The sequence below is a fragment of the Bos grunniens genome, chromosome X, assembly GCF_055505025.1.
Source record: "Bos grunniens cultivar Pamir isolate PY7600 chromosome X, Bosgru_T2T1.0, whole genome shotgun sequence".
Lineage (NCBI taxonomy): Eukaryota > Metazoa > Chordata > Mammalia > Artiodactyla > Bovidae > Bos > Bos grunniens.
Genome location: NC_141194.1, coordinates 72,165,855 through 72,180,305, shown reverse-complemented (window position 1 = coordinate 72,180,305; position 14,451 = coordinate 72,165,855). Strand labels below are relative to the sequence as shown.

Here is a 14,451-nt window from a genome sequence, read left to right as displayed (position 1 = left end):
ACTTTCTATTCCTAAATTCTTAGGCTCTTCCAGGTTCAAAGCCCTGGTTTTTGTTAGGGGACAATGCTTCTAAAAAAGGGGAGTGTATAGGGTGCCATTGAACATGGAACAACTCTTACCTAGCCAGTTATGAATTCTCATAAAAGTAAACTAGCAAACAAAGAAAGAAGTTGATTTTATGGTATGAATTGACCCTATTACTGAAAGGTTGTTGCTGACACACGAAAAGATGCAGGGATTCTTGGCCTCTGGAGGAGAAGAATTCAATCTGGGGCCAGAGATGAGGCTTAATTGCTCAGAGCTTCGTGTAATAAATTTTTATTAAAGTATACAGGAGACAGAGAAAGCTTCTGACATAGGTATCAGAAAGAGGCAGAAAGAGCACCCCCTTGCTAGTGTTAGCAATGGAGTTACATACTCTCTAATTAGTTATTACAGTGAATCAAAAGAATGTCTGGAGGTTGTAAAAACCTCACTAGACCTACTCCTATAATTTACATTTTAAGATAACAGGATTAGCCAGGTTTTTCTCAGAGACTGTCCCCAACCAGGATACATTATTGTTATATAATCCTAAGGAATGTAGAGGGAAAAAAAAGTTTGTCCTTTCTTCCTCTTGAGAATTCCAGACCCCTCTCTCCTTGGGAACCCCTAGACTTCTTATCAACCTGCCTAGGAAATGACTCTCTAATTACTATGAAAGCTTAAATTTACTCCTATATAATTGAAATAAGGAGACATTTCTAGAACTCATGGAATTTTACTAGCATGTCTTTTTGGGTTTCCACACCTCATAATGATGATTGATAGATTATTATAATTACTGTACCCAGGCAAGGGCAAGTCAACTAAGGACTCAGACCTCTTAAGGTTGAAAGTTTAGATAATCCCACCAGACAAACAATCTATACCAACTAAAATACTGGTTGTTAGTGAGGGAAAAGTAAACTGCAGGTGGAGGTGTGAGGCTTGGGTGGCGGGATGGACAGGCCTCACACCCCTTTCCCTGTCCGCCCTTGCTGCCCCATCCCCCCACCCCCTGGGACTGAAATGGATGAGTTTCTTAATCCAAGGCATGGGCAAGGTGCGCACAGGGCCGGCTTCCACTGGTTGAGGGGCTGGGAGTGGCAGCTGGAACCCAAGCAACAGCCAGGGTGGGGGAGGAGACCTGGGAGGCAGGGCTGCGGCCTCCATCTAAACTTCCCCAGCCACTGGGCCTGCTCCCTCAGCCACAGAGAGAGAGAGAGAGAGAGAGAGAGAGAGACAGAAGTAGTGGATAAAAAGGGCCTGGGGCCCTCCTTGGGGCTGAGCCCAGAGGGTTAATGCTGCTGCTTGGCAGTCCCCTGTGGCCTCCTCTTCTGCCTGGAGTGGTCTGCAGGGACTACCAGAGGACAAGCGCGTGGGCAGAGAAGGCAAAGGTCACCCATCCAGCCCACCACTCACAGCGGGCATCACAGGCAAATGCAGCGCCAGGTGGGCTTGGCCGAGGCGGGAGATACGGGCAGGCCTGGGAGACCCCTGATGGGAGCAGCGAACCACCCCTTTAAGGGCCGCTGCAGAAACGGAGGCTTCACACATGTGCAAAACGCATTTGATCAAGATCAACGTGGGGTTTGTCTTTTTCATTAAAACAGAAACAAAAACTCAAGAATTGCTTTTTGAAATAGGAAGAAAAACAAACTGATAACACCTCTCTCTCTCTCTCACTGGATCAAGAAAGGGATGAAATACTGGTTTATACAGTCCACTGTTGCATGTAGCCTGAAAAATAACACTTTCCATTACAGAAAAGAGCAATCAAGCAGAGCTTCAACACGCTCTCTGCTCCAGGGAGCTTGGGTTTACCTGCCAAAAGTAAAAAGTAAACTCAGCTTCCTTCATTGTGCAAAAGCTTTTAAGTTTAATTATGTCCCATTTGTTTATGTTTTTATTTCCAGTATTATCAGAGGAGGGTCATAGAGGATCTTGCTGTGATTTATGGCAGATAATGTTTTGCCTATATTTTCCTCTAGGAGTTTATAGTTTCTGGTCTTACATTTAGATCTTTAATTCATTTTGAGTTTATCTTTGTGTGTGGTGTTAGAAAGTGTTCTAGTTTCATTCTTTTACAAGTGGTTGACCAGTTTTCCCAGCACCACTTGATAAAGAGACTTTCTTTTCTCTATCGTATATCCTCGCCTCTTTTGACAAAGATAAGGTGTCCATAGGTGTGTGGATTTAACTCTGGGCTTTCTATTTTGTTCCATTGATCTATATTTCTGTCTTTGTGCAAGTACAATACTATCTTAATGACTGTAGCTTTGTTGTATACTCTGAAGTTAGGCAGGTGGATTCTTCCAGTTTCATTCTTCTTAATGATTGCTTTGGCTATTTGAGGTTTTTTGTATTTCCATACAAATTGTGAAATTATTTGTTGTAGTTCTGTGAAAAATACCATTAGTAGCTTTGTAGGGATTGCATTGAACCTGTAGATTGCTTTGAGTAGTATACTTATTTTCACTATATTGATTCTTCAGATCCGTGAACATAGTATATTTCTCCATCTATTTGTGTCAACTTTGATTTATTTCATCAGTATTTTACAGTTTTCTATATATAGATCTTTTGTTTCTTTAGATGGATTTATTTCTAAGTATTTTATTCTATTCATCGCAATGGTGATTGGGATTGTTTCTTTAATTTCTCTTTCTGTTTTCTCATTGTTATTGTATAGAAATTCAAGGGATTTCTCTGTATTAATTTTGTATCCTACAACTTTACTACATTCATTGATCAGCTCTAGTAATTTTCTGGTGGCGTCTTTAGCATTTTCTATGTAGAGGATCATGTTATTTGTAAATAGTGAGAGTTTTACTTTTTTTCCAATCTGGATTACATTTATTTCTTTTCCTTCTCTGATTGCTTTGTCTAAAACCTTCAAAATTATTTTGAATAATAATGGTGAGAGTGGGAACCATTGTCTTATTTCTGACTTTAAGGAAAATTATTTCAATTTTTCACCATTAAGAATGATGTTTGCTGTGGGTTTGTCATATATGGCTTTTATTATGTTGAGGTATGTTCCTTATATGACTACTTCCCTGAGAGTTTTGGTCATAAATTGGTGTTGAATTTTGTCAAAGGCTTTCTTGGCATCTATTGAAATAATCATATGGTTTTTATCTTTAAATTTGTTAATGTGGTGTATCACATTGATTTGTGAATACTTAATAATTCTTGTATCCATAGAATAAAGCCCATTGATCAGGATATATGATCTTTTTAATATGTTGTTGGATTCTGTTTGTTAGAAATTTGTTGAGGATTTTTATATCTATGCTCATCAGTGATGTGGGCCTGTGGTTTTCTTTCTTTGTGGCATCTTTGTCTCGTTTTTGTATTAGGGTGATGGTGGCCTCATAGAATAGATTTGGCAGTTTTCCTTCCTCTGTAATTTTCTGGAAGAGTTTGAGTAGGATAGGTGTTAACTCTTCTCTAAATTTTTGGTAGAATTCATCTGTGAAGACATCTGGTCCTGGGCTTTTGTTTGTTGGAAGAGTTTTGTTTACAGTTTCTATTTCCATGCTTGTGAGAGTCTGTTAAGTTTTTCTATTTATCCCTGGCTCAGTTATGGAAGGTTATATTTTTCTAAGAATTCATCCATTTCTTCCAAGTTGACCATTTCATTGGCATATACTTGCTGATAGTAGTCTCTTATAATCCTTTGTATTTCTTTGTTGTCTGTTGTGATTTCCCCATTTTCATTTCTAATTTTGTTGATTTGATTCTTCTCCCTTTTGTTCTTGATGAGTATAGCTAATGGTTTGTCTAATTTATTTATCTTCTTGAGGAAACAGCTTTCAGCATTGTTGATTTTTGCTGTAGTCTTCTATGTTTCCTTTTCATTTATTTCTGCCATAATTTTTTTATTTCTTTCCTTCTACTAACCCTGGGGCTCTTCATTTCTTCTTTTGCTAGTTGCTTTAGGTGTAATGTTAGATTATTTATTTGCTTTTCCTCTTGTTTCTTGACATAAGCTTATATGGCTATGAACCTGCCCCTTAGCACTGCTTTTATTGAATCCCATAGGTTTTGGGTTGCTGTGTTTTCATTATCGTTTGTTTCTATGCATATCACATTTTTATTTCCTTTTTGATTTTTTCCATGATTTTCTGGTTATTCAGAAGCGTGTTGTTTAGCCTCCATATGTTTGTATTTTTAATAGCTTTATTCTTGTATTTGACATCTTATCTTACAACATTGTGATCAGAAAAGATGCTTGAAATAATTTCATTTTTTGTTTAATTTGCCAAGGTAGATTTATGGTGCAGGATGTGATCTATCCTTGAAAATGTTCTATGTGCACTTGAGAAAATGGTGAAATCCATCGTTTGAGGGTGAAATGTCCTATAGATATAAATTAGGGCCAACTGGTCCATTGAATCATTTGAAGTATGTGTTTCCTTGCTACTTTTCTGTTTGGTTGATCTATCTATAGGTGTGAGTGGGGTATTAAAGACTCCCACTATTATTATGTTACTGTTAATTTCCCTTTTCATACTTGTTGGCATCTGTCTTATGTATTGAGGTGCTTCTACATTGGGTGCATATGTATTTATAATTGTTATATCTTCTTGGATTGATCCTTTGATCATTAAGTGGTATTCTTCTTTGTCTTTTTTGCTCAATAAAGGACAGAAATTGTATGGACCTAACAGAAGCAGAAGACATTAAGAAGAGATGGCAAGAATACACAAAAGTACTGTACAAAAAAGATCTTCATGACCCAGATAATCACAATGGTGTGTTCACTGACCTACAGCCAGACATCCTGGAATGTGAAGTCAAGTGGGCCTTACAAAGCATCACTATGAACAAAGCTAGTGGAGGTGATAGAATTCCAGTTGAGCTATTCCAAATCCTGAAAGATGATGTTGTGAAAGTGCTGCACTCAATATGCCAGGAAATTTGGAAAACTCAGCAGTGCCCACAGGACTGGAAAAGGTCAGTTTTCATTCCAATCCCAAAGAAAGGTAATTCCAAAGAATGCTAAAACTACCGCACAATTGCACTCATCTCACACGCTAGTAAAGTAATGCTCAAAATTCTCCAAGTCAGGCTTCAGCAATGTGTGAACCATGAACTTCCTGATGTTCAAGCTGGTTTTAGAAAAGGCAGATTAACCAGAGATCAAATTGCCAACATCTGCTGGATCATGTAAAAAACAAGAGAGTTCCAGAAAAACATCTATTTCTGCTTTATTGACTATGCCAAAGCCTTTGACTATGTGGATCACAATAAACTGTGGAGAATTCTGAAAGAGAAGGGAATACCAGACCACCTGATCTGCCTCTTGAGAAATTTGTATGCAGGTCAGGAAGCAACAGTTAGAACTGGACATGGAACAACAGGCTGGTTCCAAATAGCAAAAGGAGTACGTCAAGGCTGTATATTGTCACCGTGCCTATTTAACTTATATGCAGAGTGCATCATGAGAAACGCGGGACTGGAAGAAACACAAGCTGGAATCAAGATTGCTGGGAGAAATATCAATAACCTCAGATATGCAGATGACACCACCCTTATGGCAGAAAGTGAAGAGGAACTCAAAAGCCTCTTGATGAAAGTGAAAGTGGAGAGTGAAAAAGTTGGCTTAAAGCTCAACATTCAGAAAACGAGGATCATGGCATCCGACCCCATCACTTCATGGGAAATAGATGGGGAAACAGTAGAAACAGTGTCAGACTTTATTTTTCTGGGTTCCAAAACCACTGCAGATGGTGACTGCAGCCATGAAATTAAAAGACGCATTACTCCTTGGAAGGAAAGTTATGACCAACGTAGATAGCATATTGAAAAGCAGAGACATTACTTTGCCAACAAAGTTTCATCTAGTCAAGGCTATGGTTTTTCCTGTGGTCATGTATGGATGTGAGAGTTAGACTGTGAAGAAGGCTGAGTGCCGAAGAATTGATGCTTTGGAACTGTGGTGTTGGAGAAGACTCTTGAGAGTCCCTTGGACTGCAAGGAGATCCAATCAGTCCATTCTGAAGGAGATCAGCCCTGGGATTTCTTTGGAAGGAATGATGCTAAAGCTGAAACTCCAGTACTTTGGCCACCTCATGCGAAGAGTTGGCTCATTGGAAAAGACTCTGATTCTGGGAGGGATAGAGGGCAAGAGGAGAAGGGGACGACAGAGGATGAGATGGCTGGATGGCATCACTGACTCGATGGACGTGAGTCTGAGTGAACTCCAGGAGTTGGTGATGGACAGGGAGGCCTGGCGTGCTGCGATTCATGGGGTCGCAAAGAGTCGGACACGACTGAGCGACTGATCTGATCTGATCTGATGGCCTTTATTTCAAAGTCTTTTTTCTCTGATATGAGTATTGCTACTCCTGCTTTCTTTTGGTCTCCATTTGCATGAAATATCATTTTCCAACCTTTCACTTTCAGTCTGTTTGTGTCCCTTGGTTTGAGGTGGGTATCTTGTTGACAGCATATATAGGAGTTTTGTTTTTGTATCAATTCAGGCAGTCTTTGTCTTTTGGTTGGGACATTCAACCCATTTACATTTAAGGTAATTATTAGTAAGTATGATCCTGTTGCCATTTATTTTGTTGTTTTTCTTTTGAGTTTACAAACCTTCTCTGTTTCCTGTCTAGAGAAGATCCTTTAGCATTTGTTGAAGAGCTTGTTCAGTGGTGCTAAATTCTTTCAGCTTTTGCTTGTCTGTAAAGCTTTTGATTTATCCTTCATATTGGAATGAGATCCTTCCTGGATATAGTAATCTGGGCCGTAGGTTGTGTTTTTTTTGTTTTTTTAAACTTTAATTGGAGCCTGATTACTTTACAATATTGTGGTTGTTTTTGCCATACATTCACATGAATCAGCCATGGGTGTACATGTGTTCCCCATCCTGACCTTCCTTCCTACCTCCCTCCCCACCCCATCCTTCAGGGTCATCCCAGTGCAACAGCCTTGAGCACCCTGCCTCATGCATCAAACCTAGACTGGCAATCTATTTCACATATGATAATATACATGTTTCAATGCTATGCTTTCAAAGCATTCCACCCTTGCCTTCTCCCACAGAGTCCAACAGTCTGTTCTGTACATCTGTGTCTCTTTTGCTGTCTTGCATATAGGGTCACTGTTACCATCTTTCTAAATTTGATATGTATATGCGTTAATATAATCTATTGGTGTATCTTTTTCTGACTTACTTCACTCTGTATAATAGGCTCCAGCTTCATCCACCTCAATAGAACTGATTCAAATGTGCTTTTTTAACAGCTGAGTAATATTCGTTTTTAATATGTATTTTCTCTTTCATCACTTTAGGTATGGCCTGCCATTCCCTTATGGCCTGAAGAGTTTCTATTGAAAGATCAGCTGTCATCCTTATGGGAATCCCCTTGTGTATTATTTGTTGCTTTTCCCTTGCTGCTTTTAATAGTTGCTCTTTGTATTTTATCTTAGTGGATTTGATTAATATGTGTCTTGGCGTATTTTGGCTTAGGTTTATCCTGTTTGGGACTCTCTGAGTTTCTTGGACTTGGGTGACTATTCCCTTCCCCATTTTAGTGAGGTTTTCAACTATTATCTCCTCAAGTATTTTCCCATGCCCTTTCTTTGTTCTTCTTCTGGGACTCCTATGATTCAAATATTGGTGTGTTTAACATTGTCCCAGAAGTCTCTGAAGTTTTCCTAATTTCTTTTAATTCTTTTTTTTTTTTTCCCCTCTCTGCTTCATTTATTTCTACCATCCTATCTTCCACCTCACATATCCTATCTTCTGCCTCAGTTATTCTGCTCTTGGTTACCTGCAGAGTGCTTTTGATCTCAGTTATTGCATTATTCATTATTGATTGACATTTTTATTTATTCTAGGTCCTTGTGAAACATTTCTTGCATCTTCTCAATCCTTGTCTCTAGTCTATTTATCTGTCACTCCATTTTGTTTTAAAGATTTTTGATCACTTTTACTATCATTATTCTGAATTATTTTTCAGGTAGACTCCCTATCTCCTCTTTGGTTTGGTGGGCATTTATCATGCCTCTTTGCCTGCTGAATATTTCTCTGATTTTTCTTTTTGTTTAGATTGCTGTGCTTGGGGTGGCCTTTCTGTAGGCTGGAAGTTTGTGTTTCCTCTTTATTGTGGTGGTTCCTCCCTGTGAGTGGGGTTGGACTAGTGGCTTGTCAAGGTTTCCTAGCTAGGGAAGCTTGCATCTGTTTTCTGGTGGGTGAAGCTGGATCTCTTCTCCCAGGAGTGCAGTGTAGTGACCAGTAGTGAGTGTTGGTTTGCTATGGGTTTGATGTGACTTCAGGAAGCCTGTATTTTAATGCTCAGGTCTCTGTTTTTGTGTTGCTGGCGAATTAGCATGGTATTTCTTGCTCTGGAACTTGTTGGCTCTTGGGTGGAGCTTGGTTTCTGTGTAGGTATGGAGGCTTTTAGAGGAGCTGTTGTTGATTAATGTTTGTGGGAGTCAGGAGTTCTCTGATGTTTTCAAGTTTTGGATTTAAACCTCCTTCCTCTGGCTTTCAGTTTTATTCTAACATTAGGCTCAATACTTCTCCATCCATACAGCACAGATGATAAAACGTCTAGGTTATTGTTGAAACAATTCTCCACAGCGAGGGACACTCAGAGAGTTTCACATAGTTACATGGAGAAGAGAATAGGGAAGAGGGAGATAGAGGTGACCAGGAGGAGAAGAGGGGAAGTCAAAAGGGGAGAGACCAGTCTAGCCAGTAATCATTTCCCTAGGTGCTCTCCACAATCTGGAACACCCATAGAGATTCACAGAGTTAAGTAGAGGAAAGTAGGATGAGGGAGAAGATAGAGGTAACCTGGGGGAGAAAAGGGAGAGTCAAAAGTGAAGAGAGCAACCAAGCAGTTAATCACACCCCTAAGTGAAAATTGGTACTGAAGATTAGATTCTTAAAGGTAAAAAATTGATAATACCAAAAAGCAAAAATTAAAAATCTCAAGTAGAAATAGACTCTCAAAGACACTATATTAAAAATAGAAAACAGAATCAATCACAAAAATTATAAAAAAAATATGAAATCAACTGTAAAAAAAGGTCTCTTTTGTGAGATTATAGTAGGTTTAAAAATGAAAATTAAGAGACTAATAAAGAGCTTAATTTTTTAAAAAAATATATTAAAAAGTGATTACAGTAAAAATATATCTCGGAATTTCTCTGGAGATGTTTTGGGCAGTGTGGCCTCAGTACAGTTTCAGATAGTTCCTTTTTCCAGCTTGTACTTGTTTTCGGAGGGGGTCTATAGTCCCCCTCTGATGTTTAGTCAATGTTAACTACAGGGTTTTAATCTGTTGCACCTGTCACTTCCAGAGCCGTTCCCTCTTCTTTGTTTATTTTAACTTCCTCTGTTTGCAAGTCTCTTCAGAGTCTAATTTCCTCCCTGACACAAGGGGCCACAGGTGGTCATTTATTTAGGTTCACTTGTTCAGTTGTGTTGTGGGGAGGGAGGGACACTTCAAAAAATATTGCTGGTGTGTGTGGGGTGTGTTCTCAGTGTATGGACCACACTGGGTTTGCCCCAGTTCGTGGCATGTGCTTTCTGGCTCTATACTGCTCAAGCTCCAGGGTACTCTGCATGGCCACTGTCCAATGCATTTAGTGCATTTCCCAGGTCTAGGCTGCTTAGGTTCAGGTTTTTTGGTACTCCACAAGGGTACAGACTAAGTTGGGCATTTGTTTTGTGCCCTTCCCAGGTCCAAGCAGCTCAGTAGGTCAGGTGCTTGGTGGCCACACTGTCCCAGGTGGGCCATGCATCTTAATCACCTCCCCTGTCCCAGCTTCTAGGTTTCCCCCATGTGCCATGAGAGCACTGTCTCAGGTATGCCATGTGTCTCCTCTGAGGAGCTGATCTCAGGCTGTGACCCTGATGGCAGATGCTAACCATCCAGGATCCCAGGAAGACGTGGTTAGCAACTGGGAGCCTGCTCAGAATGTGGTGAAGGATGCCGGTCTCTGGGGCCGAGATTGCCCCTCGCCTTTTGGCTCTGGCTGTCCTACACCTGAGTCTCTGCTTTCAGCCGGGGGAAAGGGCCCTATTAGCAGCCAGCTAGCTCTCCTTTGGTATTCACTCAATCCTTTCTTCTTTGAGCAGCCTGGCTGCTTGTTAGCACCTTTCAAGGGAAAGTTCTCTTTCCCCCAACCTCCCACCTCTGGCAATGCCACAGTTTGGGTTGCTATCTCACTTTAGCTCCCTCAGATTGTCTTCAGGGCATTCAGACCTGGTCCTTACCCTAAGCACCAATGATGCAGTCCATGCCTCCCTGTCCAGCCCCTGCTCACTGGTGGCAGAGGCGAGCATCTGGGCTTCTTCTCCTCTGGGAGTTGCGGTTAGTCACATATTCTGTAGTGCTTTTCCCTCCCAGTTATGTTGCCCTCTAAGATTCCGAAACTACCCCCAGACCTGCCTGTGAGAGGGTTTCCTACTGTTTGGAAACTTCTTCATGACTCCCTCCCCAGGATGGGTCTCCATCCCTAATTCTTTTGTCTCTCTTTTTTTAATGTTTTGTATTTTGTCCTACCTCATTTTTTTTTTTTTTTTTGGCTTTTAATTTTCTTTTATTTTTAAACTTTACATAATTGTATTAGTTTTGCCAAATATCAAAATGATTCCGCCACAGGTATACATGTGTTCCCCATCCTGAACCCTCCTCCCTCCTCCCTCCCCATACCATCCCTCTGGGTCGTCCCAGTGCACTAGCCCCAAGCATCCAGTATCATGCACCGAACCTGGACTGGCATCTCGTTTCATACATGATATTTTACCTGTTTCAATGCCATTCTCCCAAATCTTCCCACCCTCTCCCTCTCCCACAGAGTCCATAAGACTGTTCTATACATCAGTGTCTCTTTTGCTGTCTCGTACACAGGGTTATTGTTACCATCTTTCTAAATTCCATATATATGCGTTAGTATACTGTATTGGTGTTTTTCCTTCTGGCTTACTTCACTCTGTATAATAGGCTCCAGTTTCATCCACCTCATTAGAACTGATTCAAATGTATTCTTTTTAATGGCTGAGTAATACTCCATTGTGTATGTGTACCACAGCTTTCTTATCCATTCATCTGCTGCAGGGCGGAAACCAGACACTGAAGTGTCCTACCTCATTTTGAAGAGAATAGGCTGCCTTTCTGGGTGTCTGGTGTCCTCTGCCAGCATTCAAAAGTTGTTTTGTGAAAGTTGCTCAGCATTCAAATTCTTTTGATGAATTTGCGGGGAAGAAAGTGGTCTCCTCGTACTATTCCTCCATCGTCTTGGGCGTTCATGGAATTTTCAATCAGTATGTTTGAAACCATCCATTAAATATGATGAAGATCATAAAACTCTGTCTCTGAAGACACTACATGAGCAAAACCTGGAAGGAGAATTTTTCAATATTGCAATTGTGGCTGATGATGTAAAGTTCAGAGCACACAGATATACCATTGCCCCCTGTGGTACCTATTTTAGAAAGCTTTTCGATAAGCTTGAGGTTGATATCTCTTCAGTAATAGGAACAGATTTTTTTCCATTCTGATATATTTGAAGAGGTCTTGAATTATATGTAAATGGTTAAAGGTTTCTGTTGGGGAAAAAAATGTTAACTTAATGATGTCATCGGGTCAGATTCTTGGTATCTGATTTTTTGATAAACTGTTCTCAGAAGTTGGATGTGTCCAGTCCAGGCAAAAATAATGATCAATCCAAAAGCAAGTACTACCTCAAGATCAATTACCCCATTGGAGATGCTGCTGACACTCAGGATGAAGACATGGAGGAACTCGGAAAGCGGACAACAGTCCCTCCAGTGACACACTAGAGGCATTTCTTCCCCTTCCCCTGCAAGTCAGAAGGACAGTAAGTCACCCAAGATGATGTTCAGAGTCCAGGAAACAGTCTTGAAAGAGCTGGGGATCGAGGAGTAGGGCAAGTTAACAGCTACCGCCAGGAATTCAAATCCATGGAGACCCCCAAGTCCAAGGATCTGGGATCCCAGACCCCTCAATGCCTTAACATTTAACGATGAGATGGGAAAAGTGAAGGATGAACAGACTCCAGGCTGGACCACAGCTGCCAGCAACATGAAGTTTGAGTACCTATTGGATGACCATCACCAGGAACAGATCACCTGCCAGGCCTGTGGGAAGACGCTTTCAGATGAGGGCTGGCTGAGGAAGCACAAAAAGTTGTACATGGCTGACCGGCCCTTTGTCTACAAGATGTTCACCAAAGGCTTCACCACCCAGGCACACATGAAGAAGAACCTGAAGACCCATGGAGGCTACAAGCCCTACAGCTGCAAGGTGTGCAGCAAGTTATTCATCCATGCTCCAGACTTAAAGAAGCATGTGAGGGTTCACAGCAAGGAGAGGTGCCTCCTCTGTTACATATACAACAAAGCCTTCAAGAACAAGTCCCACCTCAAGGACCACGAGCAAAGGCAAAATGGCAAGAAGCCCTTCATGTGTGGCTCCTGCACCAAGGCTTTTACCAAGGTGTTTGATCTGAAGCAGCAGGAGAACAATGTGCCCAATGAGTGGAACAAGGTAATCCCCAGTGCCATGCAGTGTGCCATGGCCATAGAGGGCAAGCAGCAGCTGGAGGCCATCACCTTCAGCTAGAATCAGGGGACTGGAGTGTTTGTGGCAGGAATGCTCAGCCTGCATCCTCATCCATAAATGCCAGCCACTGCATTGTGGTGGAATCTTCCAGAGCATTGTACTTGCTGGACTTAAGGCAGTGCTTGGTTGAGTGTTTTGAAAACTTCGCAAGGAAATACAGTTCACTGTCCAGTCTGGTGTCTAGTATTCATGTTGCCAGTAAGCACCTGCTCCCTCTTTTTATGATTTCTGGTTTTAATTTGAGAACTCCTGTGTCCAGTTCAAGAAGTGAGAGACTTCTTTCCCTTTTTTAAATTCATCTCTCCATCTTCTGCACCAAGGAGTGCATTGTATAGAATGATAATTGAGTGAATGGATTTCCTGATCATCACCATTCTATGTGACATAGGGCCACAAAGGCATTTTTTAGAACTTTAGCAAAAGTACTTCATGTAGATGCAGAAAATATGGGTGAGTCATTGACCAAGACCACTGTGTGCACAGATACAAAAACAAGTTCTGAAAATGCAAAGAATGAAATAAAAATTTAAAAAATTAAAAGGAATATAGCAATATTAATATCTGACAAAAGATATTCAAGGAAAAAAACTCTTTGATATAAAGTTGGAGATGACATTGATCTTAAAGGACCTGACATATTCGGTAAGATGGGAGTTTAAGGAGGCTGGGATGATACATGGAATTCTGGCCTAAATCAATCTGACAGTGGAGCCAGAGATTCTATGGACCCATGTCATTGTTATTTCTGCAGTCCACGGGTAATAATTGGGTTGGAGTATTCAACATCTGGCAGAAATCTTATATTGGATCCCCTTCCAAAGTAAAAGCAATCCAGTGATTGGCAGTCATCATTGAACTTTGGATGTAGTGGTATATTACACTTGGAAATAGTGTTCTTACCCATTTATCAAGACTTTTAAAAGGCTCAGTTTTGAGTAAGGCTATGAGCAGTAAGAAAGGTTATTTTAATTGCTTCCCATTAATCCCCATTTGTGAGGAACACCCTAGAATTATGGCATTGGTCAAACACACAACCAACACTGGACAGATGAAATTAACAGCAGTTTGAGAGTCATATATACTCACAGCCCAAGGAAGGAGGACACCATATGTCACATAATACTACCTGTGTGTTGCAACCTGAAATAGAGTTAACAAGAAAGGGCTGCAGAAGGCAGGCTTTATAATGTCAAGAGAGTAGGATGCTGCCTAGTTTTTGTCAGAACATGAAATTGGCTTGTTTGGATAATTATGGCTAGCAGACAGTCCAGGTTCGATGCATGAGACAGGGTGCTTGGTGCTGGTGCACTGGGATGACCCAGAGGATGGGATGTGGAGGGAAGTGGGAGGGGGGTTCAGGATGGGGAACATATATACACCCGTGGCAGATTCATGTCAATGTATGGCAAAACCACTACAATATTGTAAAGTAATTAGCCTCCAATTAAAATAAATAATTTATATTAAATAAATAAATATGGCTGGCAGAGAACTGAAGCCCACTATCCAGGGATAAGCAGGAACTGTGCCTGGCACCCTTGATAGGGATGGTGGTCTGACCAGGAGACATTATCCACAAAGGGAAACTTTGCTTTAAGCCACTTGGGGCATTACTGGTTTCAGGTATCAAGGGAGCATATAATATTGGGCCTTAATTTTAGACCTATAACAGATGGTCTGGAAAAGATGAAGGTGAATGCTGCCTGGTTTTAGGTCATATGACCAGGCAGATTTGATGCTGTTAAAGATATAGTGGATGGGGATGTTGTGTGGATTTTATGACCCCAATTAGAGAGTTATAACACAGACTCAAAGGGTA

At 40.9% G+C, this 14,451-nt stretch overlaps 1 protein-coding gene and 1 pseudogene across 3 annotated transcripts in view; one reads left to right on the top strand and one right to left on the bottom strand.

Moving 5' to 3' along the window:
* The window catches only part of LOC147340705 (sodium/hydrogen exchanger 2-like), a 175,528-nt gene that overhangs the window by 144,523 nt on the left and 16,554 nt on the right, over window positions 1-14,451 (bottom strand). The window lies entirely within an intron of this gene.
* Window positions 11,296-12,769, top strand: LOC147340706 (zinc finger and BTB domain-containing protein 14 pseudogene; annotated as a pseudogene).